This window comes from Macaca mulatta, chromosome 4 (genome assembly GCF_049350105.2).
Source record: "Macaca mulatta isolate MMU2019108-1 chromosome 4, T2T-MMU8v2.0, whole genome shotgun sequence".
NCBI lineage: Eukaryota > Metazoa > Chordata > Mammalia > Primates > Cercopithecidae > Macaca > Macaca mulatta.
The window spans coordinates 16,489,573-16,516,263 of record NC_133409.1 but is presented as its reverse complement, the minus strand read 5'-3'; the positions used below and the strand labels follow the sequence as shown (position 1 = coordinate 16,516,263).

Sequence of the window (26,691 nt, the reverse complement as noted above, 5' to 3'; positions counted from 1 at the left end):
TCCTTGGTCCAGCCACTGAGCTGGTCGTCACTGGTTGTCATATAAAATCCATTTTCTGTGACATATTACAATCCAATCGAGAAATGGTTTGTTGTTATTGTGTAGAATAAGAGAAGACGATACTTCAAAACAATTTTTTTTTTATTTTCTTGCAGCTCATGAGGCACCCACTTATTTAGCTTTTTCACTTTTCCAATGTGCTTCAAATGTTGAACAACCATAGAATGCTCTACATTGAGTTCTTTGACAACTTTTCATGTAGTTGTAAGAGGATCAGCTGTGATGATTGCTCTCAATTGGTTGTTGTCTACTTCTGATGGCCGGCCACCAGGCTCCTTATCTTCAAGATTCTTGTTCCCCTTGCACAACTTCTTGAACCATCACTGCACTGTACATTTGTTAGCAGTTCCTGGGCCAAATGCATTGTTGATGTTGTGAGTTGTCTCTGCTACTTTACAACCCGTTTTGAACTCATAAGAAAATCGCTCAAATTTGCTTTTTGTCTAACATCATTTCCATAGCCTAAAATAAACATAAAATGAACAGCAAGTAATAAGTCATTAGCAAAAAAACATACTGTGAGAAATGCCCATTAAAAGGATGTATAACCTAATCACATTAAGAATGTATTCCAATCAAATGGCAAATTCCAACAATGCAAAAACCACAGTTACATTTGCACCAATCTAATATAAGCTACCTTTGGGGCAGTACAGTATTATTTGAAAGTAGATTTAGAATAGTTGCAAATGTATACTTCAGACTCCAGGGTAACCACTAAAAAATTGACTTTTTTTTTCTTTTAATACATTAAAGATGTTGCTCCACTGACTTCTGGTTTACATTGTTTTTGACAAGTTTAGTTAATATGTTTTTGCCCAAAGCTTTGGTCTTCGGATTTTTATGATTTATCATTTTGCCTTATTCAGGACCCCGTGAGACCAACTGTATGCTTAGTAGAACTCACTTGCCATATCAATACTCTAAGTAATTAAACATAGTCCTAAGAAAACCTTTCTTTAATTCATGTATGAAAGTTATAGGATATCGAGTTGGGATACGGGATTTTGAGGGATGTGAGGATCCTGTGCAAATATTAAATTGTTTTATTGTCATTTAGTTTTATTGTCTGAGAAGACTTTCTTACATTAACAGTTCTTTCTTAATCTTTAGTTTCTTTGTTTATTTTTTGGTAATGATCACTTTACCTCTCTTTTTTTTTTTTTTTAAATCTTAATATGATTCAGGGTTTAAAGCCAGGTGCACTGGTGCACACTTACAGTCCCAGCCTGGGCAACACAGCAAGATTCTGTCTAAAAAAATAATTAAAATAAAAATACTATATTTAGTGCATCATGAAATAAAAGATATGTAAGTGGTTTTAGTGGCAAATGATTATATTTCTGTATATTCATAATTCCTGTGATATAAATTGAATAATTTATTTTAATGAGTGCATTTTCTCTAACGGTATATTTAAAATTAGGTCTTCTCATTAGCATCTGCTAAAGAAAACAGCGAGTATAGATAGGTTTAAAAGATTATATAACAGGCGGGGTGAGGTGGCTCATACCTGTAATCCCAGCACTTTGAGGCAGGGCAGCTACTTAGGAGGCTGAGGCAGGAGGATCACTTGAGCCCAGGAGTTTGAGACCAGCCTAAGCATGTAGCGAGACCCTGTCTCTACAAAAAATAAAACTAAAAGTAAAAAAATTAGGCAGGTATCACATACCTAAAGAAGCTGAGGCAGGAAGATCACTAGAGCCCAGGTTGTCAGACCTGCAGTGAGCTGTGATCCTGCCATTATGCTCCATCCTGAGTGATAGAGGACAACCTTGTCTCAAAAAAATTATGTAACTTTATTGAGATGTAGTTCACATACTACACATTTTACCTATTTAAAGTATACAATTCAGTGATCTTTATTCACAGAGTTGTGCAACCATAAGTACAATCAATTTTAGAACACTGTCACCCTAAAAAGAAACACTATATCAAATAGCAGTCACTACTCATTTCCCACCAATTCCCTAAGCCCCAGCAACCATTAATCTCCTTCTGTCTCTATAAATTTGCCTATTTTGGACATTTCATATAAATGGAGTCATATAATATGTGATTTTTTTGTGTCTGGCTTCTTTAACTTAGCATAATATTTTAAAATTTTCTCTATATTTATAATATAAGATTAAAATATTTTAATTAAAAATTGTATAGTAGGCCGGGCGCGGTGGCTCAAGCCTGTAATCCCAGCACTTTGGGAGGCCGAGACGGGCGGATCACAAGGTCAGGAGATCGAGACCATCCTGGCTAACACGGCGAAACCCCGTCTCTACTAAAAACACACAAAAAAATTAGCCGGGCGAGGTGGCAGCGCCTGTGGTCCCAGCTACTCGGGAGGCTGAGGCAGGAGAATGGCGGGAACCCGGGAGGCGGAGCTTGCAGTGAGCTGAGATCTGGCCACTGCACTCCAGCCTGGGTGACAGAGCAAGACTCCGTCTCAAAAAAAAAAAAAAAAAAAAAAAAATTGTATAGTAAAAAATTTTAATACTAAAATATTAATAAAATACTAAAAAATTAATAAAAATTTTAGTATACAATTTTTAATTGAAATATTTTAAATATAGTATAGCATTTATCAGCACTTCATTCCTTTTTGTGGCTGAATAATATTCTATTCTTTGGATATGCTGTATTGTATTTATCCATTCATCAACTGGTGGACATCTGAGTTGTTTTCACCTTTTGACCATTATGAATACTGCTATGAATATTGATGTACAAGCATTTGTGTGGACATGTATTTTTATTTCTCTTAGACATATACCTAGAAGTAGAATTGCTGGTCATATAACTCTATTTTTTAAACTTTTTGAGGAACTACCAGACTCTTCTATAAAGCACCTACACCATTTAACATTCCTAGAAGTAGTGTATGAAATTTCCAGTTTCTCTACAACACTAGTTATTGTCTGACTTTTTAATTATAGCCGTCCTAGTGAGCGTGTTGTTCCGATTTGCATTTTGCTGATGGCTGTTGATGTTGAGAATCTTTTAATGTGCTTATTTGCCATTTGATATATCCTTGGGAAAATGTTTATTCACATCCTTTGCCCATTTAAAATATTTAATATTTTTTATTGAGACATAGTAGATATACATATGTTTGGGGTACATGTGATAATACATTTATATAATTTGTAAAGATCAAATCAGTGTAATTGGGATATTCATCTCACCTTAAATATTTGTCTTTATGCTAGAAATATTTTATTTATGCTCTTCTAGGTCTTTTGAAATATACAACATAATATTATTGTAAGCTATAGTCACCCTGCTGATCTACCAAACACTAGGTCTTGTTTCTTCTGTTGAACTCTATATTTGTACCCCTTAATCAACCTCTCTTCATCCCTCCACCCCCACCCTTCTCAGCTTCTGGTAACTACCAGTCTACTCTCCATCTGCATGAGATCCACTTTTTTAGCTGCCGCATATGAATGAGAACATGTGATAATGTCTTTCTGTACTTGGCTTTTTTCACTTAACATATAATGACTTCCAGTTTCACTCATGTTGCTGCAAATGACAGGATTTCATTTTTTTATATGGCTGGATAATATTCCATTATGTATATATACCATATTTTCTTTGTCCATTCATCCACTGATGGGCACTTATATTGATTCTAATAATTTTGGTTATTGTGAATATAGTGCTTCAATAAACATGGGAGTACAGAAATATCTTCAATATATTGATTTTCTTTTAGGTTTATATTCAAAAATGGAATTGTTGGATTTATGATAGTTCTGTTTTTAGTTTTTTGAGGAACCTCCACAGTTTTCCATAGTCACTGTACTAATTTACATTCCCAACAGTGGTATACGAGGATTCTCCTTTATCCACATCCTCACCAGCATCCATTATTTATTGTCTTTTTGATAAAAACCATTCTAACTGCGGTAAGATGATATCTCATTATGATTTTTATTTGTATTTCTCTGATGATTAGTGATGTTGAGCATCTTTTCATGTGTCTGTTGGCCATAATGTCTTCTTTTGAGAAATATCTATTCAGACCTTTTGCCTATTTAAAAATCAGATTGTTTTGTTGTTACTGAGTTGTTTGAGCTCCTTATATATTCTGGTTGTTAATCCCTTGTTAGATGAATGGTGTGTGAATATTTTCTTCCATTTTATGAGTTGTCTTTATCACTTCATTGATTGTTTCCTTTGCTCTACAGAAGCTTGATGTGATCCTTTTGTCTATTTTTGGCTTTGTTGCCTGTGCTTTTGAGGTCTTACCCAAAAAAATTCTTTGCACAGACCAATGTCCTTGAGCATTTCCCCAATGTTTTCTTCTGGTAGTTTCATAGTTTCTGGTGTTAAAGTCTTTAATCCATTTTGACTTTTGTATATGGTGAGAGATAAGGTTCAATTTTTAGTTTCATTCATCTGCATGTGGTTATTCAGTTTTCCCAGCACCATTTGTTAGAGACTGGTTTTTTTTCCCCATTGTATGTTTTTGATGCCTTTGTTGAAAATGAGTTAGCTGTTAATGTCTGGATTTATATGTAGGTTCTCTGTTCTGTTTCATTGGTCTGTATGTCTGTTTTTATGCCAATAGCACACTGATTTGGTTTCTATAGCTTTGTAGTATATTCTGAAGTTAGGTAGTGTGATGCCTCCAGCTTTCTTTTTGCTCAAGATTGATTTGGTTTTTCAGGGTCTTTTATGGTTCCGTATATATTTTAGGATTGTTTTTTCTATTTCTGTGAAGAATGTCGTTTATACGTTGATAGGGATTCCATTGACTTTGTAAATTGCTTTGGGTAGAATTGTTTTGTTCTGTTTTGTTTTGAGACAGGGTCTTGCTGTGTCTTACAAGCTGGAGTACAGTGGTGCAATTACAGTTCACTGCAGCCTTGACTTCTGGTCTCAGGCAATCCTTCCACCTCTCAGCCTCCCCAATAGCTGTGACTACAGGCGTGTGCTAACATGTCCAGCCAATTTTTGTATTTTTTGTAGAGACAGAGTTTCACCATGTTGCCCAGGCTTATCTTGAACTCCTGGGCTCAAGCGATCCTTCCGTCTCAGCCTCCCAAAGTGCTGGGATACAGGTGTGAGTTACCTTATCAGTCAGAATTGTTACTTTAACAATATTGGTTCTTCTAATCTATGAACATGGAATATCTTTTCATTTTTCTGTGTCCTCTTTAATTTCTTTCATCAGTGTTTTATCATTTTTCTAGCAAGATATTTTACCTGTTTGGTTAGATTGATTCTTAGATATTTTCTATTCTTTGTAGTTATTGTAAGTGGGGTTGCCTTCTTGTTTTTTTTTTTTTTCCAAGATTGTTTGCTGTTAGCATATATAAATGTTACTGATTTTTGTATGTTGATTTTGTATCCTACAACTTTACTGAATTCATTAATCTTTTTTTGTTTTGTTTTGTTTTGTTTTTTTGAGACAGAATCTTGCTCTATCGCCCAGGCTAGAGTGCAGTGGCACGATCTTGGCTCACTGCAAGCTCTGCTTCCCGGGTTCACACCATTTTCCTGCCTCAGCCTCCTGAGTAGCTGGGACTACAGGCGCCCACCACCATGCCCAGCTAATTGGTTTTTTTTTTTTTTTTTTTTTTTTTGTATTTTTAGTAGAGATGGGGTTTCACCGTGTTAGCTAGGATGGTCTCGATCTCCTGACCTCGTGATCCGCCTGCCTCGGCCTCCCAAAGTGCTGGAATTACAGACGTGAGCCACTGTGCCCGGCCCATTAATCATTTTTAACAGTTTTTTTGGTTGAGTTCCTGAGGCTTTTCTAAGTATAAGACCATGTCATCTGCAAGCAAGGCTAATTTGACTTCTTCCTTTCCAATTTGGATGCTCTTTATTTCTCTCTCTTGCCTCATTGCTCTGGACAGGACTTCCAGTATTTACGTTGAATAAAAGTAGTGAAAGTGGGCATCCTGGTCTTGCTCCAGATCTTAGAGGAAAGGCTTTTAATATTTCCCCATTGAGTACAGTGTTAGCTGTGGGTTTGTAATATATATTCTTTATTATTTCGAGGGATGTTCCTTTGTTGCGGGTTTTTTCATGAAGTGATGTTGAATTTTATTTAATGCTTTTCCAGTATCTGTTGAAAAAGTAATAGGCTTTTTTGTTCATGATTCTGTTAATATGATATATCATGTTCACTGATTTGCTTATGTTGAACAATCTGCATCCCTGGGATGAATTCCACTTGATCATGGTGAATGATCTTTCTAATGTGATGTTGAATTTGGTTTGCTAGAATTTTGTTGAGGATTTTTGCATCTGTGTTCATCAGGGATGTTGGCCTATAGTCTTCTTTTTTGGTTGTGTCCTTGTCTGGTTTTGGTATCAGGGTAATGCTCATCTCATAGAATGAGTTTTAAAGTATTCCTTCTGCTTCAATTTTGTTTGCAGAGTTTGAGTAGAATTGGTATTAGTTCTTTATATGTTTGACGGAATTTAGGAATGAAGCCATTAGGTCCTGGACTCTTCTTTGATGGGAGACTATTATGGCTTCAGTCTCCTTACTCATTATTGGTGTATTAAGGTTTCTCTTTCTTCTTGGTTCAATCTTGGTAGGCTGTGTCCAGGAAAGTATCCATTTATTCTAGGTTTTCCAGTTTGTTGGTGTATAGTTCTTCATAATAGTCTGTCACGTATTATCTTCTTCATAATAGTCTCTTTGCATTTCTATGGTCTCAGCTGTTTTATCTCCTCTTTTGTTTCTGGTTTTATTTGTTTGGATCTTCCCTCTTATTTCTAGCCTAGCTAAAGGTTTGTTAATTTTGTTTATCTTTTTTTAAAAAAACCAACCTTTCATCAACCTTTTGTTGATGTTCTGTATTGGTTTTTAGTCTCTATTTCATTTATTTCTGATTTGATCTGTACTATTTATTTCCTTCCACTAATTTTGGGTTTGTTTTGTTCTTTTTGTAGTTCTTTCAGATATATCATTAGGTTGTTTATTTGAAGTCTTTCTACTTTTTGACATAGGTATTTATTGTTATTAACTTCCTTCTTAGTATGACTTTTGCTGTATCCCATAGGTTTGGGTATGTTGTGTTTTCATTTCCATTTGTTTCAAGAAATTTTTAAATTTCCTTCTTAATTTCTTTATTGACCCATTTGTCATCCAGGAGCATGTTGTTTAATTTTCATGTGTTGGTGTATTTTTCAAGCTTCCTTTTGTTACTGATTTCTAGTTTTATTCCATTGCGGCCAGATAAGATACTTGGTATGATTTCTACTTTTTTGAATTTGCTGAGACTTGTTTTTTGTCTCAGATATGATCTGTTTCGGAGAATGTTCCATGTGCTGATGAAAAGAACGTGTTTTCTGCAGCATGGGTAAAATGTTCCATAAATGTTGATTAGGCCTGTTTGTGTACTGTATAGCTTAACTCCAGTGTTTCTTTGTTGATTTTTTGTCTGGATGCTCTGTTCATTACTGAAAATGGGGTGTTGAAGTCCCCTACTATTACTGTATTGCAGTCTGTCTCTCCTTTTAAATGTATTAATATTTGCTTTATGCACTCAGATGCTCTGGTGTTGCATGCATAGAATTTATAATTGTTATATCCTCTTGCTGAATTGACCCTTTTATCACTACATAGTGACCCTCTTTCTTTTTACAGTCTCGATAGTCTATTTTATCTGATACAAATATAGCTACTCCTGCTTTTTGGTTTCCAGTTGCATGGAAGATCTTTTCCCACCCTTTCACTTTCAGTCTGTGTGTGGCTTTATAGGTGAGGAAAGTTTCTTATAGGCAGCATATAGTTTAACTCTTGCTTCATCTGTTTAGACACTTAATTCATTCTGCCTTGTAATTAGGGAATTGAGTCCATTTGCATTCAGTGTTATTGTTGCCAAGTAAACTTACTACTGTCATTTCATTGCTTGTTTTCTGTTGTTTTAGAACTCCTTTCTTCCTTTTTTCTTTTCTTACTGTTTTCCTTTGTGGTTAGGAGATTTTCTCTGGTAGTATGTTTTAATTCATTGCTTTTTAGTTTTAGTGAATCTATTATAGGTTTTTGCATTGTGGTAACCATGAGACTTATAAAAACATCTTAGATTACAAAACAAAGAATAGAAATTTTTTTTAAAAAACCCTCTTTTTTTTTTTTCCCCGCCTCAGGTCCAGCTTTATTAACTAATACAAGTCCAACCTCTGGAACATTCAAATTCACTGTTGCAAAGTTTAATTAAAAACACAATTTACAAATATTTAGTATATTCTAAAAAGCATTTCTAAGTTAAGAATGAAAAAGTGTGTACACAATATATAATCAAATACCAGGTGGCCTCAACTTCCACCAGGCCACGTTCGTCTTTTTTAAGTTCTTCAGTATCTTCTGTCAAATCCACAAAGTTGTTTGCCATGACGGGGGAAGGAATGGAAATCCCCATTGCTTTTCAAACTCCATACGTGCTTACGATATCACCTGTGGAGTTACTTGCTGTGCAAGTTCTGTAAGATGATTGGTCACTTGTTCAGTGAGATGCATTTCTCTGTATGAGGGACCCAAGAGACAGATCATGTTGGGAGGGGGTCTGGTATTGAAACATTCATTCTGGGCTTCCTGGAGCTAGCTCCCTGAGCAGTCTGGTGGTCTCATCAAGTTTCTTCTGGAATATTTCAGCTTCTTCAGAGTCAAAAACTTCAACTGGAATGCCAAAGTTTGTTACTGCTTTCAGCGCTATGAGCCTGTCTTGAGTATTGGAGTCCAAACACCCTGGTGGCTCTACTTCTTTAATCCCCATTTCTTCTGCTGTGTCAAGTGTCCTAGTATGGCCTTCCACCTATAGGCAATGACATCTACATCTCTTGCAGGGTCCTGGAATGCCCTCCTTTTGTTAAAAACATCCAGTAAACTACCTGCTATGACATACGGATAATCTTGGCATGTGGCCAAAAACTCATGGATGCTGAAATCGCTTGGAAGATCAGGGTCTTCCCCATAGGTTGAATAGATTAAATTAGAATCATCCTTGCTGATACTTGCATACGTGGAGTCATAATGTGGTGCATAAGAACTGTAGGACCCATAATTCAAATACAACACTGGAGTGACTTTGTTCCTTTTATCCTCTTTGAACCTCTGCAGAGTATTCACTCCATACTGAAGTCTTCCAGTTGTCATTCTCAGTCTCACAGAGCAGTAAGCCTGGCTCTCCTACAGTGGGATCCACAGGATGGAGAAGTCCCAACATCGCTGTTCTGTCTGGTTTTCTTCTTTCAAATTCGCACTGACTTCACAAGCCACCTGGTCAGCTTTCCTCCAGATTCCTTCACGATGCAGTCAAGCTGCTCCTACTCTCTGTCTAAATTATTGCTTTTAAACTTATCTTCAAGCATATCTTTGTCTTTCTTTTTATTTTCTTTGCTGGGACTCTTGAAAGCGTGTATTTCGGCATCTCCAGAGTCCTCTCTTGGCTAGCAGCCTCTGTCCTCTCCACTCTGCGAGGTGTCTGTTATTTCTGCTTTCGAGTTTTCTGCAAGTCAGCCATGAAGTCTATGCTCTGCTTCAGGCTCTGAATTCTTTCCTGGCTAAGAATTTTCATCCCTGAGTGCAACAGCTTCTTTGCAGCTTTATAATAAGTGGTCTCTGGCTTATTGTAAATCATGGCATTAGTACACATTAGTTTGAAGTTATCATTTAGTTCTTCTATAGACTGGTAGTCATTGTTCTTTTTTTTATTATTATTATACTTTAAGTTCTAGGATACATGTGCATAATGTGCAGGTTTGTTACATATGTATACTTGTGCCATGTTGGTGTGCTGCACCCATCAACTTGTCAGCACCCATCAACTTGTGCTTTACATCAGGTATAACTCCCAATGCAATCGCTCCCCCCTCGCCCCCCATAATAGGCCCCAGTGTGTGATGTTCCCCTTCCCAAGTCCAAGTGATCTCATTGTACATTTGCCACCTATGAGTGAGAACATGCGGTGTTTGGTTTTCTGTTCTTGTGATAGTTTGCTGAGAATGATGGTTTCCAGCTGCATCCATGTCCCTACAAAGGATACTAACTCATCCTTTTTTATGGCTGCGTAGTATTCCATGGTGTATATGTGCCACATTTTCTTAATCCAGTCTGTCACTGATGGACATTTGGGTTGATTCCAAGTCTTTGCTATTGTGAAGAGTGCCGCAATGAACATACGTGTGCATGTGTCTTTATAGCAGCATGATTTATAATCCTTTGGATACATACCCAGTAATGGGATGGCTGGGTCATATGGTACTTCTAGTTCTAGATCCTTGAGGAATCGCCATACTGTTTTCCATAATGGTTGAACTAGTTTACAATCCCACTAACAGTGTAAAAGTGTTCCTATTTCTCCACAACCTCTCCAGCACCTGTTGTTTCCTGACTTTTTAATGATTGCCATTCTAACTGGTGTGAGATGGTATCTCATTGTGGTTTTGATTTGCATTTCTCTGATGGCCAGTGATGACGAGCATTTTTTCATGTGTCTATTGGCTGTATTGCATGTCTTCTTTTGAGAAATGTCTGTTCATATCCCTTGCCCACTTTTTGATGGGTTTGTTTGTTTTTTTCTTGTAAATTTGTTTGAGTTCTTTGTAGGTTCTGGATATTAGCCCTTTGTCAGATGAGTAGATTGCAAAAATTTTCTCCCATTCTGTAGGTTGCCTGTTCACTCTGATGGTAGTTTCTTTTGCTGTGCAGAAGCTCGTTAGTTTAATTAGATCCCATTTGTCGATTTTGGCTTTTGTTGCCTTTGCTTTTGGTGTTTTAGACATGAAGTCCTTGCCCATGCCTATGTCCTGAGTGGTATTGCCTAGGTTCTTCTAGGGTTTTTATGGTATTAGGTCTAACATTTAAGTCTCTAATCCATCTTGAATTAATTTTCGTATAAGGAGTAAGGAAAGGATCCAGTTTCAGCTTTCTACTTATGGCTAGCCAATTTTCCCAGCACCATTTATTAAATAGGGACTCCTTTCCCCATTTCTTGTTTCTCTCAGGTTTGTCAAAGATCAGATGGCTGTCGATGTGTGGTATTATTTCTGAGGACTCTGTTCTGTTCCATCGGTCTATATCTCTGTTTTGGTACCAGTACCATGCTGTTTTGGTTACTGTAGCCTTGTAGTATAGTTTGAAGTCAGGTAGCATGATGCCTCCAGTTTTGTTCTTTTGACTTAGGATTGTCTTGGCAATGCTGGCTCCTTTTTGGTTCCATATGAACTTTAAAGCAGTTTTTTCCAATTCTGTGAAGAAACTCATTGGTAGCTTGATGGGGATGGCATTGAATCTATAAATTACCTTGGGCAGTATGGCCATTTTCATGATATTGATTCTTCTTGTCCATGAGCATGGTATGTTCTTCCATTTGTTTGTGTCTTCTTTTATTTCACTGAGCAGTGGTTTGTAGTTCTCCTTGAAGAGGTCCTTTACATCCCTTGTAAGTTGGATTCCTAGGTATTTTATTCTCTTTGAAGCAATTGTGAATGGAAGTTCATTCATGATTTGGCTCTCTGTCTGTTACTGGTGTATAAGAATGCTTGTGATTTTTGTACATTAATTTTGTATCCTGAGACTTTGCTGAAGTTTCTTATCAGCTTAAGGAGATTTTGGGCTGAGATGATGGGGTTTTCTAAATATACAATCAGGGACAATTTGACTTCTGCAAAGGGACAATTTGCAAACAGGGACAATTTGACTTCTTCTTTTCCTAACTGAATACCCTTGATTTCTTTCTCTTGCCTGATTGCCCTAGCCAGAACTTCCAACACTATGTTGAATAGAAGTGGTGAGAGAGGGCATCCCTGTCTTGTGCCAGTTTTCAAAGGGAATGCTTCCAGTTTTTGCCCATTCAGTATGATATTGGCTGTGGGTTTGTCATAAATCGCTCTTATTATTTTGAGATGCGTTCCATCAATACCTAGTTTATTGAGAGTTTTTAGCATGAAGGGCTGTTGAATTTTGTCAAAGACCTTTTCTGCATCTATTGAGATAATCCTGTGGTTTTTGTCTATGGTTCTGTTTATATGCTGGATTACGTTTATTGATTTGTGTGTGTTGAACCAGCCTTGCATCCCAGGGATGAAGCCCACTTGATCATGGTGGATAAGCTTTTTGATGTGCTGCTGGATTTGGTTTGCCAGTATTTTATTGAGGATTTTTGCATCAATGTTCATCAGGGATATTGGTCTAAAATTCTCTTTTTTTGTTGTGTCTCTGCTAGGCTTTAGTATCAGGATGATGTTGGCCTCATAAAATGAGTTAGGGAGGATTCCCTCTTTTTCTGTTGATTGGAATAGTTTCAGAGGGAATGGTACCAGCTCCTCCTTGTACCTCTGGTAGAATTCAGCTGTGTATCCTTCTGGTCCTGGACTCTTTTTTTGGTTGGTAGGCTATTAATTATTGCCTCAATTTCACAGCCTGCTATTGGTCTATTCAGGGATTCAACTTCTTCCTGGTTTAGTCTTGGGAGAGTGTAAGTGTCCAGGAAATTATCCATTTCTTCTAGATTTTCTAGTTTATTTGCGTAGAGAACTGTTTATAGTATTCTCTGATGGTAGTTTGTATTTCTGTGGGGTCAGTGGTGATATCCCCTTTATCATTTTTTATTGCGTCTATTTGAGTCTTCTCTCTTTTCTTCTTTATTAGTCTTGCTAGCGGTCTATCAATTTTGTTGATCTTTTCAAAAAACCAACTCCTGGATTCATTGATTTTTTGGAGGGTTTTTTGTGTCTCTATCTCCTTCAGTTCTGCTCTGATCTTAGTTATTTCTTGCCTTCTGCTAGCTTTTGAATGTGTTTGCTCTTGCTTCTCTAGTTCTTTTAATTATGATGTTAGAGTGTCAATTTTAGATCTTTCCAGCTTTCTCTTGTGGGCATTTAGTGCTATAAATTTCCCTCTACACACTGCTTTAAATGTGTCCCAGAGATTCTGGTATGTTGTATCTTTGTTCTCATTGGTTTCAAAGAACATCTTTATTTGTGCCTTCATTTCGTTATGTGCCCAGTAGTCATTCAGGAGCAGGTTGTTCAGTTTCCATGTAGTTGAGCGGTTTTGATTGAGTTTCTTAGTCCTGAGTTCTAGTTTGACTGCACTGTGGTCTGAGAGACAGTTTGTTATAATTTCTGTTCTTGTACATTTGCTGAGGAGTGCTTTACTTCCAGTTATGTGGTCAATTTTGGAATAAGTGCAATGTGGTGCTGAGAAGAATGTATAGTCTGTGGATTTGGGATGGAGAGTTCTGTAGATGTCTATTAGGTCCGCTTGGTGCACAGATGAGTTCAATTCCTGGATATCCTTGTTAACTTTCTGTCTCGATCTGTCTGATGTTGACAGTGGGGTGTTGAAGTCTCCCATTATTATTGTATGGGAGTCTAAGTCTCTTTGTAAGTCTCTAAGGACTTGCTTTATGAATCTGGGTGCTCCTGTATTGGGTGCATATATATTTATAATAGTTAGCTTTTCCGGTTGAATTGATCCCTTTACCATTACGTAATGGCCTTCTTTGTCTCTTTTGATCTTTGATGGTTTAAAGTATGTTTTATCAGAGACTAGGATTGCAACCCCTCCTGTTTTTTGTTCTCCATTTGCTTGGTAGATCTTCCTCCATCCCTTTATTTTGAGCCTATGTGTGTCTCTGCACGTGAGATGGGTCTCCTGAATACAGCAAACTGATGGGTCTTGACTCTTTATCCAGTTTGCCAGTCTGTGTCTTTTAATTGGACCGTTTAGTTCATTTACATTTAAGGTTAATATTGTTATGTGTGAATTGATCCTGTCATTATGATATTAACTGGTTATTTTGCTCGTTAGTTGATGCAGTTTCTTCCTAGCATCGATGGTCTTTACATTTTGGAACGTTTTTGCAATGGCTGGTACCGGTTGTTCCTTTCCATGTTTAGTGCTTCCTTCAGGGTCTCTTGTAAGGCAGGCCTGGTGGTGACAAAATCTCTAAGCATTTGCTTATCTGTAAAGGATTTTATTTCTCCTTCACTTATGAAACTTAGTTTGGCTGGATATGAAATTCTGGGTTGAACAATTCTTTTCTTTAAGAATGTTGAATATTGGCCCCCACTCTCTTCTGACTTGGAGAGTTTCTGCTGAGAGATCTGCTGTTAGTCTGATGGGCTTCCCTTTGTGGGTAACCCGACCTTTCTCTCTGGCTGCCCTTAACAGTTTTTCCTTCATTTCAACTTCAGTGAATCTGACAATTATGTGTCTTGGAGTTGTTCTTCTCGAGGAGTATCTTTGTGGCGTTCTCTGTATTTCCTGAATTTGAATGTTGGCCTGCCTTACTAGGTTGGGGAAGTTCTCCTGGATGATATCCTGAAGAGTGTTTTCCAAATTGGTTCCATTTTCTCCCTTACTTTCAGGCACCCTAATCAGACATAGATTTGGTCTTTTCACATAATCCCATACTTCTTGAAGGCTTTGTTGATTTCTTTTTCCTCTTTTTTCTTTAGACTTCTCTTCTCGCTTCATTTTATTCATTTGATCCTCAATCACTGATACTCTTTCTTCCAGTTGCTCAAGTCGGTTACTGAAGCTTGTGCATTTGTCATGTATTTCTTGTGTCATGGTTTTTATCTCTGTCAGTTTGTTTATGGCCTTCTCTGCATTGATTATTCTAGTTATCCATTCTTCCATTCTTTTTTCAAGATTTTTAGTTTCTTTGCGCTGGGTATGTAATTCCTTCTTTGGCTCTGAGAAGTTTGATGGACTGAAGCCTTCTTCTCTCAGCCCGTCAAAGTCATTCTCCGTCCAGCTTTGATCCGTTGCTGGCAATGAGCTGTGTTCCTGTGGAGGGGGAGATGCGCTCTTATTTTTTGAATTTCCAGCTTTTCTGCCCTGCTTTTTCCCCATCTTTGTGGTTTTATCTGCCTTTGTTCTTTGATGATGGTGATGTACTGATGGAGTTTTGGTGTGAGTGTCCTTCCTGTTTGTTAGTTTTCCTTCTAACAGTCAGGACCCTCAGCTGTAGGTCTGTTGGAGATTGCTTGAGGTCCACTCCAGACCCTGTTTGCGTGGGTGTCAGTAGCAGAGGTTCTAGAAGATAGAATATTGCTGAACAGCGAGTGTACCTGTCTGATTCATGCTTTGGAGTCTTCGTCTCAGGGGTGTACTCCGCCGTGTGAGGTGTGGGGTGTCGGTCTGCCTCTAGTTGGGGATGTCTCCCAGTTAGGCTACTCAGGGGTCGGGGACCCACTTGAGCAGCAGGCAGTCTGTCCGTTCTCAGATCTCAACCTCCGTGTTGGGAGATCCACTGCTCTCTTCAAAGCTGTCAGACAGGATCATTTGCGTCTGCAGAGGTTTCTGCTGCTTTTTTTGTTGTTGTTTAGCTGTGCCCTGTCCCCAGAGGTGGAGTCTACAGAGACAGGCAGGCTTCCTTGAGCTGCTGTGGGCTCCACCCAGTTCGAGCTTCCCAGTGGCTTTGTTTACCTACTTAAGCCTCAGCAATGGCGGGCGCCCCTCCTTCAGCCTCGCTGCTGCCTTGCCGTTAGATCGCAGACTGCTGTGCTAGCAAGGAGGGATGCTCCCTGGGCGTGGGACCCTCCCGGCCAGGTGTGGGATATAATCTCCTAGTGTGCCGTTTGCTAAGACCCTTGGTAAAGCACAGTATTGGGGTGGGAGTTACCCGATTTACCAGGTGTTGTGTGTCTCAGTCCCCCTGGCTAGGAAAAGGGATTCCCTTCCCCCTTGCGCTTCCCAGGTGAGGCGATGCCTCGCCCTGCTTCAGCTCTCACTGGTCGGACTGCAGCAGCTGACCAGCACCGATTGTCCGGCACTCCCTCGTGAGATGAACCCGGTGCCTCAGTTGAAAATGCAGAAATCACCCGTCTTCTGTGTCGCTGGCGCTGGGAGCTGGAGACTGGAACTGTTCCTATTCGGCCATCTTGCTTCTATTCCGTAGTCATTGTTCTTGATCTTTTCTTTCTTTCATTTAAAATCCATTGGGCATTTAATGATCATGAAGTAATGAGGAGCAGTAAAATCGGTCACAGGAAATGAAAAGTAAGCACTTGGATCTTTTCTCTGCAATTGTCTTTCCAGTTGATTCAAAGCTTCTTGAAGGGGTGTCTGTTCTTTTTTGGCTAAAGTGCTTGTGAGAGGCTTCTCATGGGGCACGTCTAATCTCACAGAGGCGTGACACTGGAGGTCTTTTTCCGCCTCGTTCTCCACCCGGTCTTGATCTCGCTTCTTTTTATCTTCCTTAACTCTTATATTTTCTCGTCTTTTCTTCCCCTGGAAGCTGCTTCTCTCCTTTCTTTCTCTTTTTCTGCTTTCTGTCCTTGTGTTTGTCATGATCGTTTTTGTCTTCGAAGAGGCTGGAGTCGTGCCCTGAGCTGCTTGTGGAGAGTTCGGTGGCTTCATTCCCTCCTACTTTGAGGACCAGCTTCAAGGGCTTCTCTACATACTCCTCATAGAGGTGTTTGTCCGACTTGTGCTGCTTGTGCTTCTTGCCCATGTCCGACGGAGCCCCAGTGCCTGCCAGCCGCACCAGGCCCAGGCCCGCCACTTCCGGTCCCGGCCCAGGGTGGAGCAGGGCCTGGGAAGCCCCGCTCGAGAAGCTGAGAAACCCTCTTTACTATAACTCCACCACCCTCCCCTACATTTTGACACTATGTTGTGTTAATTTTTATATTTTTTAATTGCCTCTCTCTCAAGGTTGCTGTAAGTATTATTGTCTTTAGTAGATTTGTCTTTTGGACTTCATACCAACCAGAGTTACAAATGGATTGCACACCACAAATTACAGTAATAGAGTATTCTGGTTTGTTTGTGTGCTTAATTTTACCAGTGGTTTTTATAGCTTTACAAGCTCTCTTTTTGTAAGTTAGTGTTTTTTTCTGTCTGTTGGAAGAACTCCCATAAGCATTTTTTGTAAGATGGTTCTGGTAGTGGTGAATTCTCTTAGCTTAAGTTTGTCTGGGAAAGACTATATATATATTTGGCTGGGCACAATGGCTCACACCTATAATCCCAGCACTTTGGGAGGCACAGATGGGAGGATTGCTTGAGCCCAGGAGTTCAAAACCAGCCTGGTCAACATAGCGTGATCCCATCACTACAAAAGAAGTTTTAAAAAATGAAAAGACAAAACAAAAACCGTCTTTTTTATATTTGAAAGATAGTATTGCTCAATACTTTATTCTTAGATGGCATTTTTTTAAAGCATGTTGAAGACGGCATTCCATTCTCCTGGCCTTTATAGTATCTGTTAAGATGTCTGTTGCCAGAAAAGTTAGAGCACTTGTATACATCATTTACTTATTTTCTCTTGCTGCTTTCTTTGTCCTTGACCTTTGAGTGTTTGATTATTATATAACTTGTGAGTAGTCTTATTTGCGTCAGATCTATTTGGTGTTGTCTCACCTTTATTCCTGTACCTGGATATTTATCTTTTTCTCAAATTTTGGGATTTTTTTCTGTTATTTCTTGAAATAAGCTTTTTACCCCTTGCCCTTACTTAACAAGAGCACTTGCTCTTAAATACCAATAAATTTCTTTGATTTTGTCTTTAGAGGTAATTTTCTGTGTATTAAAGGCAACCTTCATTCCTTTTCATTGTTTTTTTCTTTTTTTCTCCTCATGTATTTTCAAATAGCCTGTCTTTGAGCTCACTGACTTTTTTTTGTTTCATATATCCTGTGATTGAGAGACTCTAATGAATTTTTTAGTTCACCAAATATATTTCTCAGTTTCAATTTCTGTTTGTTTTCTTTGTATTATTTCACTCTCCTTGTTAAATTTCTCTAGTAAATTTCTGTATTACTTTTCTGTGTTGTCTTGTAGGTTATTGAGTTTCCATCGTGCTGTTGAGAGCATCTAATGAATTTTTCTGTTCACCAAATGTGTTTCTCAGTTTTGATTTCTGTTTGATTTTTTTTTGTATTATTTCGATCTCCTTGCTTAATTTCTCTAATAAATTTCTTAATTACTCTTCTGCGTTGTCTTGTAGGTTATTGAATTTCCTTATACCTGGTATTTTGAATTCTTGGTCAGAAAGCTCATGTCACCATCTTGTTAGGGTCAGTCACCGGTTCCTTGCTTTGTCTGTTTGCAGTCATGGTTCCCTGTTTTCGGTTGTTTGTTGTGGATATACATCTGTGTCTTTACATTCAAGGATTAGTTATTCATTCTAGTCTTCTCTGTCTGGCGTGTTTTGGTTTTTATTGAATATGCTTGCTTAGAGATTCTTTGAAGTTTACCTGTTAATTTTCTTTTTTTTTTATTCTTAAATCTGCTAGGTTGCTGCCTCCTTTTCAGCACTAGGTAGTGCCTTAAGCCCAAGTTTGCATACATTCTAGTAAACAATCAGAATGCTGCCCATCCTGAATGAGGGAGGTCCCAAAGGGGATATCCTGGTAGTGTGTGAAGGCTGGGTAGAGATTCATGTCCAGTGAACCTGTGAAACGAACCTCTTACAGTGTGGTACTGCTGAACACCCACTCCAACCTGGCATCTCTTTTGGCTGAGTTACAAAGCAGAGTTTCCAGGACTAGGGATGGTAGTCCCACCTCCCACCTCCTCTCTTTATTTCTGCCTGTTTTCAGGGATATTTCTCCCTTAGGTATTTCCACTGCTCCCGATTATTAGGACAGGGACAGGTCTGTTGCCAACAAACCCAAGATGGTGGAGAAGCCAGTTGTCCACCTCAGTTATACTTTTTCCAATTTAGCAACTCTGAGTTGGGAAAGTTTTCTGCATGCTTGGTGCTGGACCGATTGAGGGGAGGGGCACTGTGATTATGAAAGTCTAATTTGCTTTCTTTTGCTTAGAGTTTTTTCACTTCTTTGTGGTCTTGGGAACTGTCTCCTTCTCATATTTGAGTTCTGGGATATTGCTCATGATCACGTCAGCACTGTATATGTGGTTTTGGTTTTCTGTGGCGGTGAGTGAAGCCAGCTTACTTCTATACCACCGTTTTAGAATCAGAAGTCTCTGTCCATTTTTAAATTGTATTGTCTTTTTATTATTGAGTTGTAAGAGTTGTTTGTTCTAGATACAAGTCCCTTATCAAATATACGATTCACAATTTTTTTTTCATTCTGTGCTTTGTCTTTTCAACTTTCTTTTAGACAGGTAAAAGCTTAAGGTCCTTCAGTATTCACCTACCATAAAATATGGTTAAATAATTTACTAGACTTGCATATAATGTTAATTACCCATAGTGTTTTATTTATTTGCATTTGAAGGAGGATTTAGATATTTATATACAAATTTGACCAGACAGTAAGTTTATCTTAACTTTTAATGTTGCTTTAAATTGTCTGAGATGAATTTTCATGTCATAATCAGAATTTTTTTTGAGACTTTGGTTTATTTATGTTTCAGTTAAAATACTACAAAAATTAATGTGTGTTACCATTCTGGCTAAATTATCTGAAACTAAAAAGTATTTGTCTTACAAGCCAGAATTTTATTTTTCACTAAGATTAATAATACTAGTTACTTTTATGACATTTAGTCTGAAAGGTGCACATTTTCTTGGAGATTTGTGCTTGAAACTACTATTAGAAGCTTTGTTTTTTAAGACTGAGCTTTTTAGAAAAAGTTATACCATGGTGTGTGCCTTTGAGCAGTACCCATATAGTTTCATAGTCATTGAAAATCAAGAGAATTACTGATTTACTTTCTGTAACAATAATTGCATATTAAATTGCTTATGAACTTTGGATACATCAGATTTCTGACATATTAATCTTAAAAGAATTATATTAATCATAAAATTACTGTTGTTCAGTTTGGAGGTTGACCCTTAATCCATTTATGCCTAGTGTTCCATTATTGGGCTGCTAAGCTTGTGGGAGTTCTTTATATGCTACTGCTCAAGGTCATCACCAAAGTCTGATTTTTCACACACAAAAAATTGCAATCTCTGGTATAAATAGGTTAATTGATTCCCTTCTAGTTCCCTTACATAAAGGGGAGATGTTAGGACGTTATACATGTCTTCATTGTTTATAAGGAGAAAGAAAATACTTTATAAGGAGAAAGTGAGATTTAAATCCATCAAAATTTCTACTAGACTCAGTTGAAAGCCTTCTTAGAGGCCACCCAATTTGAAAAAGACATCCTGTGCATCAGTTTTACAGTAACAAATTCTTGGTTCTCCGACATCAACTGTGGGTGCTCTACAATTCTATTCAGTTCTGACACTGGCTACTACTAATGCATACCCTACAGGGTAAGGGTTCTGTCTGATAGTACTGCTCACTTCAGACACCAGCCACAAATGGAGTCCCTAGGCTCCCTGCACTTCTGCCCTACCTGAGGCTATCCAGGAGCCCCCAGCTACCAGTCTTCTCATTGGTACACAGATAAACATTTAACACTTAAAAGAGTCCAAACGTTTTAGGAGCTGTGTACCAGGACCAGGGGCAAAGATCAAATATATTTTTCTTCTTTTATCATAGTATCACACCCCCTCTTATAAATTTTTCATTTTAATTATTGAACTTTTCAACTCTGGAATTTCCATTTGGTTCTTTTTTATAATTTCTATCTCTTCATTGGTACTCTCTATTTGGTAAGATGTTGGTCTCATACTCTCCTTTAACTCTCTTGACATGATTTCGTTTAGTTTTTTGAAATACTAATAATAGCTGGCTTAAAGTCTTTGTCCAGTAAGTCTAACACCTTGGCTTCTTCATGAACAGTTTCTGTTGTCTGCTTTTATATATATATGTATATATGTATGTGTGTGTGTATATATATGTATGGCACCATGTTTTCCTGTTTATATGTTTTACAATTTTGTTGAAAACCAGACATTTTAAATTATGTATCATTTCTGGAACTTAGATTCCTCCCTACCCCCCCCCCCCGCCCCCAGTTTGTTTTTGTTGTTGCTGTGGTTTATTTCTTTAGTGATTTTCATGGGCTAATTTTTGTATAGTCTCTATTCTTTGAAGTCTCTGCTCAGCTGGCATAGTGGTCAGTTAATGGTTGTCCAGAGATTGCTTTAAATGCCTCTTTTCTCAGCTTTTGCTGAGGGGCTCTGTGAGTATGTTGGGGCAGAGCCTCAAGATCAACAAGAGGCAAAATATTAGTCATCTGAGGTTTTTCCCGGGCATGTACATAGCCCTACATATGCTTATGGCCTTCTAAATTCCTTTGACTGTATCAAAGTTTTTCCAAGCCCCTGGTGGACATTTCATTCCTCAGTTTGTACTTTTGAATTTTTTGGTCAGCCTGTTGTTAGACCCAACTGGTAAAATTCCTCCATGCAGCTACAGTGTTAAATAATTGCTGTTGATTGTGTTCCACAATGACTCTGCAGCATATAGGGCTCTTCACGTAGAGTGAGCCCTTAGTCAAATCAAAAAAAGGCAAGTGCTAGGAATGGAGTGTTGTTCAACAAGCTGCCACACAAGTCCAACAGTGGCAGTTTTCTGAGGGTAGCTACAGCTTTGGAGGAGCTCCAGATGGGTTCTGGCTTGTCCAATGGCTGCCTGGCTGCTAGTTTTTACAGCTACTGTAGATGCAAGGCTTTCATTTTCAAGACTGTTTTGAAGCTGCAGAGGGAGGGATCAGATTAGAACAAGTTAAATGCCACAAAGCTTGCTGTTTTAGCATTCATCTGGTGTTCCTGAATAAATACTTCTTGGATTGTTGCAAACCTTTAATTTCCAGAGTTCGGGAAAAGGTTGCTTTTGACAGTTTTTGCCAGTGTTCTTGTTGCTTTTATGGAGGAACAGATATTGAAAGATCCTTACTCAGAAATTTTGTAAATGCCTCTTTTCAGTCCTATGTACTTTTATCTACATCCTGCCGCCAATCTCTGATCCAGCCTCTTGTTACTTACCTGTCTCTTATATTTCTACTGGATCCTTGGAACACTGGTTCCATGGCTAATATGCTTATATTATCAAAATTTCACTATTAGCCTCCCCTTCTTGCCTGGTAGCCCACTCAGGGCTCTGTCTCTTACATCTCACATAAATCAAAATACTCAGTGCCTCTCTTAAATATCAGTATTCCTCAGGGTTCTTGCTTAGGTCCCTTCTCTTGTATATCCATTCTCCCTAAGAAATCTTACCTAATTGTTGCTCATATTGGCAAATCTATCTTCTTCTCTAGCCCAGATCTCTTTCTTAAGCTCCATATCTATATGTGTTTCATTTAAATATCCATTTGGAAATTCTGTAGACATGTAAAATTCTATAAATGCAAAACAGAAGTCAACCCACCCCTACTTTACAGTTTTCTTTGAATGACATGATCATCCATCCGGTTGCCTAAGCCAAAAATGTAAGAGTCATCTTTGATTTCTTCTGCCTTATCCTACTCTCAAATTCCAGTTACCATAGCCTCTTGATTCAACTCCCTATATCCTTGACCTTTTCTCCACCTCCACTGATATCTCGACTGAATTCCTCCAGCAGCCTCCTAAACAGATTTTCCTTTCTGTAGTTCTGTTGCCAGTGTCCCCACAATGTGTCCACGGAGAACTTTATAAAATGCGAATCCATACAGGTCATTAGTACATGCATGTGCGCGCGCGCACACACACACACACACACTGTTCCTCTCTCTCATACTTTTTTTTTTTTTTTTTTTTTTGAGCCGGAGTCTTGCTCTGTCACCCAGGCTGGAGTGCAGTGGCACGATCTTGGCTCACTGCAAGCTCTGCCTCCCAGATTCACATCAAGTAGCTGGAACTACAGGCGCCCCCCAGCACGCCCGGCTCATTTTTTGTGTTTTTTTTTTTCAGTAGAGTCGGGGTTTCACTGTGTTAGCCAGGATGATATTGATCTCCTGACCTCGTGATCCACCCATCTCGACCTCCCAAAGTGCTGGGATTACAGGCTTGAGCCACTGCGCCCGACCTCATACTCCTTTTCTTTCTCTCCATTGCACTCCTTGTTTCATCCCACCTACACTTTTCCTATTCCCAGATGCCATGTTTCTCTTGCTGTCAGGTTTCTGTACATACTGAAAACATTCTTCTTCATTTGCTTTGCTTAATCTGATTCATAATTCAGATATCAGCTCAAAAGCACTTCCTCTGATAAGCCTTCCTAGATTCTCACAAGTCTGAGTTAGATACTTGTGGATATAGCCATAGGATTTTGTACTTATTGAGCACCTGTCATACCATACTGTAATTGCCTATTTATTCATTATTTTCTCCAAGTAGACTGTAAAGTCCGTGAAGGCAGCGGCTGTTTTATAAGCAGCCTGTGGTTTAGCACTGAACATTGGGTCTCCACAAATTACTTGAGTAGAGAAATCATGACCACATTTATGAATAAAGGAACCAACTATACCCAGCACTATATATACAAAGATACATTAGACAAATGTATGAATAAAGTAGACTTTTGAAACATCTGGTATTTCAGGGATATAGTTTCTCTTAGTAATGTGGGATTAATCATTTAAAGCCAATGATTCTAGATAAAGTTCTGTATATTTTATTTGAAGAAATAAAATGGCATAAATAAATGTGAAACTCATAAGTATTATTTACAAATAAAAGGAGAAAATGAAAGGAAACTGTTACATATTATGCTTTGTTTTGCCTTTAAGGCAAAATATATATATATTTATAATATAAATATATATATAAAACAATCGGCTATCACCTGGTCTCATGTACTATGTTATTTTATAACTAATTTTCATCTGACTATAAATACATCATAAACATTTTCTTATGCTAGGAAATACACTTAAACATCTCCTGTTGCTGAGGTTAGCAAACTTTTTCTATAAAGAACCAGATAGCACATATTTTAGGTTTTGAGGGTTGTAGGGTGTCTGTTGCTACTACTCAACTCTGTCTATAGCAGAAGCAGCCATAGACCATTCTAAATGGCTGTGGTGTATTCTAATAAAACTTTATTTACAAAATCAGACAGCAAGCAGCATTTGCTACAGAGCCACAGAGCTATTATACAGATATAACATAATTTACTTATTTCCCTATTTTTGGAAATTTAGATTATCTTCATTTTTTTTCACTGTTGTTAGTCATACTCGCCTCACATCTTAGTATCTGAATCTTTGTGTACGTTTTGAAGTTTTTCCTTAGGATAAATTCTGAAAGCCTAATTTCTGAGGCTAAGAGTACATCCTTATGACTTTTTTTTTTCCATGAGAATAGGTAATTTAACACTTTCTGTGACTGAGTTTTGTTTAGTTTGTTTTGTGGTTTTGTGGAGATGGGATAAGAAAGATGGAATAAAACTTAGAAAGACAGAAGCAAAGGAAGACTGGAAGGAAACAGATTGAGTTAATGATAGTGATATAAAACTTGAGATGTTCCAGGAATAAGAAAGTATGCAAATTTTTATAAACATAAATTTTCTTGCTCACATGCCAAGTTTTTCTGTTTTACAGCTCTGTTGAGGTTTGTTTAAAACCTTGTTTAGATTGAATTTAAGATTTGGGAGATGGGGTATGCAAATTACACAATAAATATTTCTTATTCTCCTAAGATACTCTTAGGCTATCACTATTTTTATTTTAATTATCCATCAGCTTAAAAAAAAAAAAAAAACTTTTCTATTCCAGATGATGATAGAGAAAGAAGTCTAATTAATTAGAGCAGAGATTGGCAAGCTACTATCCATGGGCCAAATCCTTCTTGTTGCCTATTTTTGTAAATGAAGTTTTATTTTAACTCAGTTATGCCTGTTCTCTTAAGTATTGCTTACAGCTGCTTCCAGGCTACAAAAGCAGAGTTATGTAATTGTGTCAGATACAGCATACCCCATAAAACCTAAAATATTTACTGTCACCTTCCAGAAAAAGTTTGCAAACCCCCAAATTAGAGGAATGGTACATTTAGTCTTTGTGTTTATTGAAACTGAATCTACAAAAATACCCCAAGTAATTTTGCTACAAATAGGCTAACAAGATTTTAGATGGGCAATTTAGAGATCAAATCAAGACACCTAAATTGCAGAATAAAATGTTGAAAAATGACATAGAAATGTTGGGATATAGAGGACTTAATGTTTTGTTTTGTTTTTGTTTTTTTGAAACAGAGTCTTGCTCTGTCGCCTAGGCTGGAGTGCAGTGGCGAGATCTCAGCTCACTGCAACCTCCGCCTCCCAGGTTCACGCCATTCTCCTGCCTCAGCCTCCCGAGTAGCTGGGACTACAGGCATCCACCACCACACCCGGCTAATTTTTTGTATTTTTAGTGGAGAGGGGTTTCACCATGTTAGCCAGGATGGTCTCGATCTCCTGACCTCGTGATCCACCCGCCTCAGCCCCCCAAAGTGCTGGGATTACAGGCGTGAGCCACCATGCCCAGCTGATGACTTAATGTTTAGAATAATTCTGGGTTCTGTGAAAGATGAAATTCAGAGCACCCACATACTCCCTGTTGAAGAGGCATCTGCCTTTTGTTATGTACTTACACACAATGGGAAGTAGCCAACACCACAGAGTTTGTTATGTACTTACACACAGTGGGAAGTAGCCGGCTCCACAGTTTTGCCATGGTGTCAAGTGTTGATGGCGCTTTTTAAAATAACTTTTGTAGTTTCTGAATTAGGGAACATCAATCAAATTGGAAGATTCAAACTCTTCAATTTTTGAAACCTGTGTACATGGGTTTATTCTCCCAAAGACGATCTTATTTCTGGTTGGACTTGTCTCACTTCAGTTTGCCATGATAATAAGAGGGAACCTTCAGAGGATGTGAAGGGGAGTTGTTGCTTAAAGGGTATGAAGTTTCAGTTAGACATGATGAATAAGTTCTGGACGTCAGTTGTACTGCGTGGTGACTATAGTTAATAATGTATTATATATTTGAAAATCGCTAAGAGATTAGATTTTAAGTATTCTTACGACAAAATAATAAGTATGTGAGGTGATAGATATGTTAGCTCGATTTATTCATGGTGTGTACATATCAAAGTGTCATGTTGTATACCATATATATGTACAATTTTTATGTATCAGTTTTCCTTAATAGAGTTGAGGGAGTAGGGATATTTTCTTTCCTTAAATCTATATGTTACCTAGAAATATCTAATGTCCCGAATCCTTTAAGAATCCAAAATCATTTAGTAGAAGGTTTCAAAATACCGTAACTTTCACTAATTTTATAAAAACATTCTTGAAAGCATCTTGTATATAGAACTTCTAGAAGTATAGTGGAAAAATACCTGGACTGAAGTCACAAGTTCTTAACTAGACCGCTAACTAGATGTTGAGAAAAGCTGGGTTTCTAGTACCAGCTACCTATCTCTGGACTTCTTTTAGGAGAAAAGCCACTAATTTTAATGCTAAATCCACTGATTTGGGGGCATTTTCTCATGGTTTAACCTAATCCTTACTAACGAGAGTTGTAGTAGACTAGTTTATCTCTAAAGACTTTACAGTTCTGTATCTCCACGCATTTGTGTGAGGTAGAGCTAGTGGAGGGAAATAAATAGAAGTCTGTATCTGGTCAAGATAAAGCAATGCTATTACAGAACTACAAATTTTATGGTAATAAAAGACATACTATTTCCCAAAAGCAACTGACTCTCGTGTTCATTTTTACACATTTCTCTTTCCTTATTTAACTTTTGAGTTTCTTATTTTATCCTGTTTCTTTCATTTTCGCTTTATATCATTCTTATTCTGTATTAGAGCTGTTAGTGCTATGCCAAGAATTTCTTGTGTTGTGGCTGTTCTTCAGGAGGTTGTTCCTGAGGAAGG

General features: G+C 37.9%; 1 protein-coding gene and 1 pseudogene across 5 annotated transcripts in view; one reads left to right on the top strand and one right to left on the bottom strand.

The window, feature by feature from the left end:
• REV3L (REV3 like, DNA directed polymerase zeta catalytic subunit) overlaps window positions 1–26,691 on the top strand; it is a 189,390-nt gene that overhangs the window by 43,970 nt on the left and 118,729 nt on the right. The window lies entirely within an intron of this gene.
• Window positions 8,168–16,624, bottom strand: LOC106998175 (bromodomain-containing protein 7-like; annotated as a pseudogene).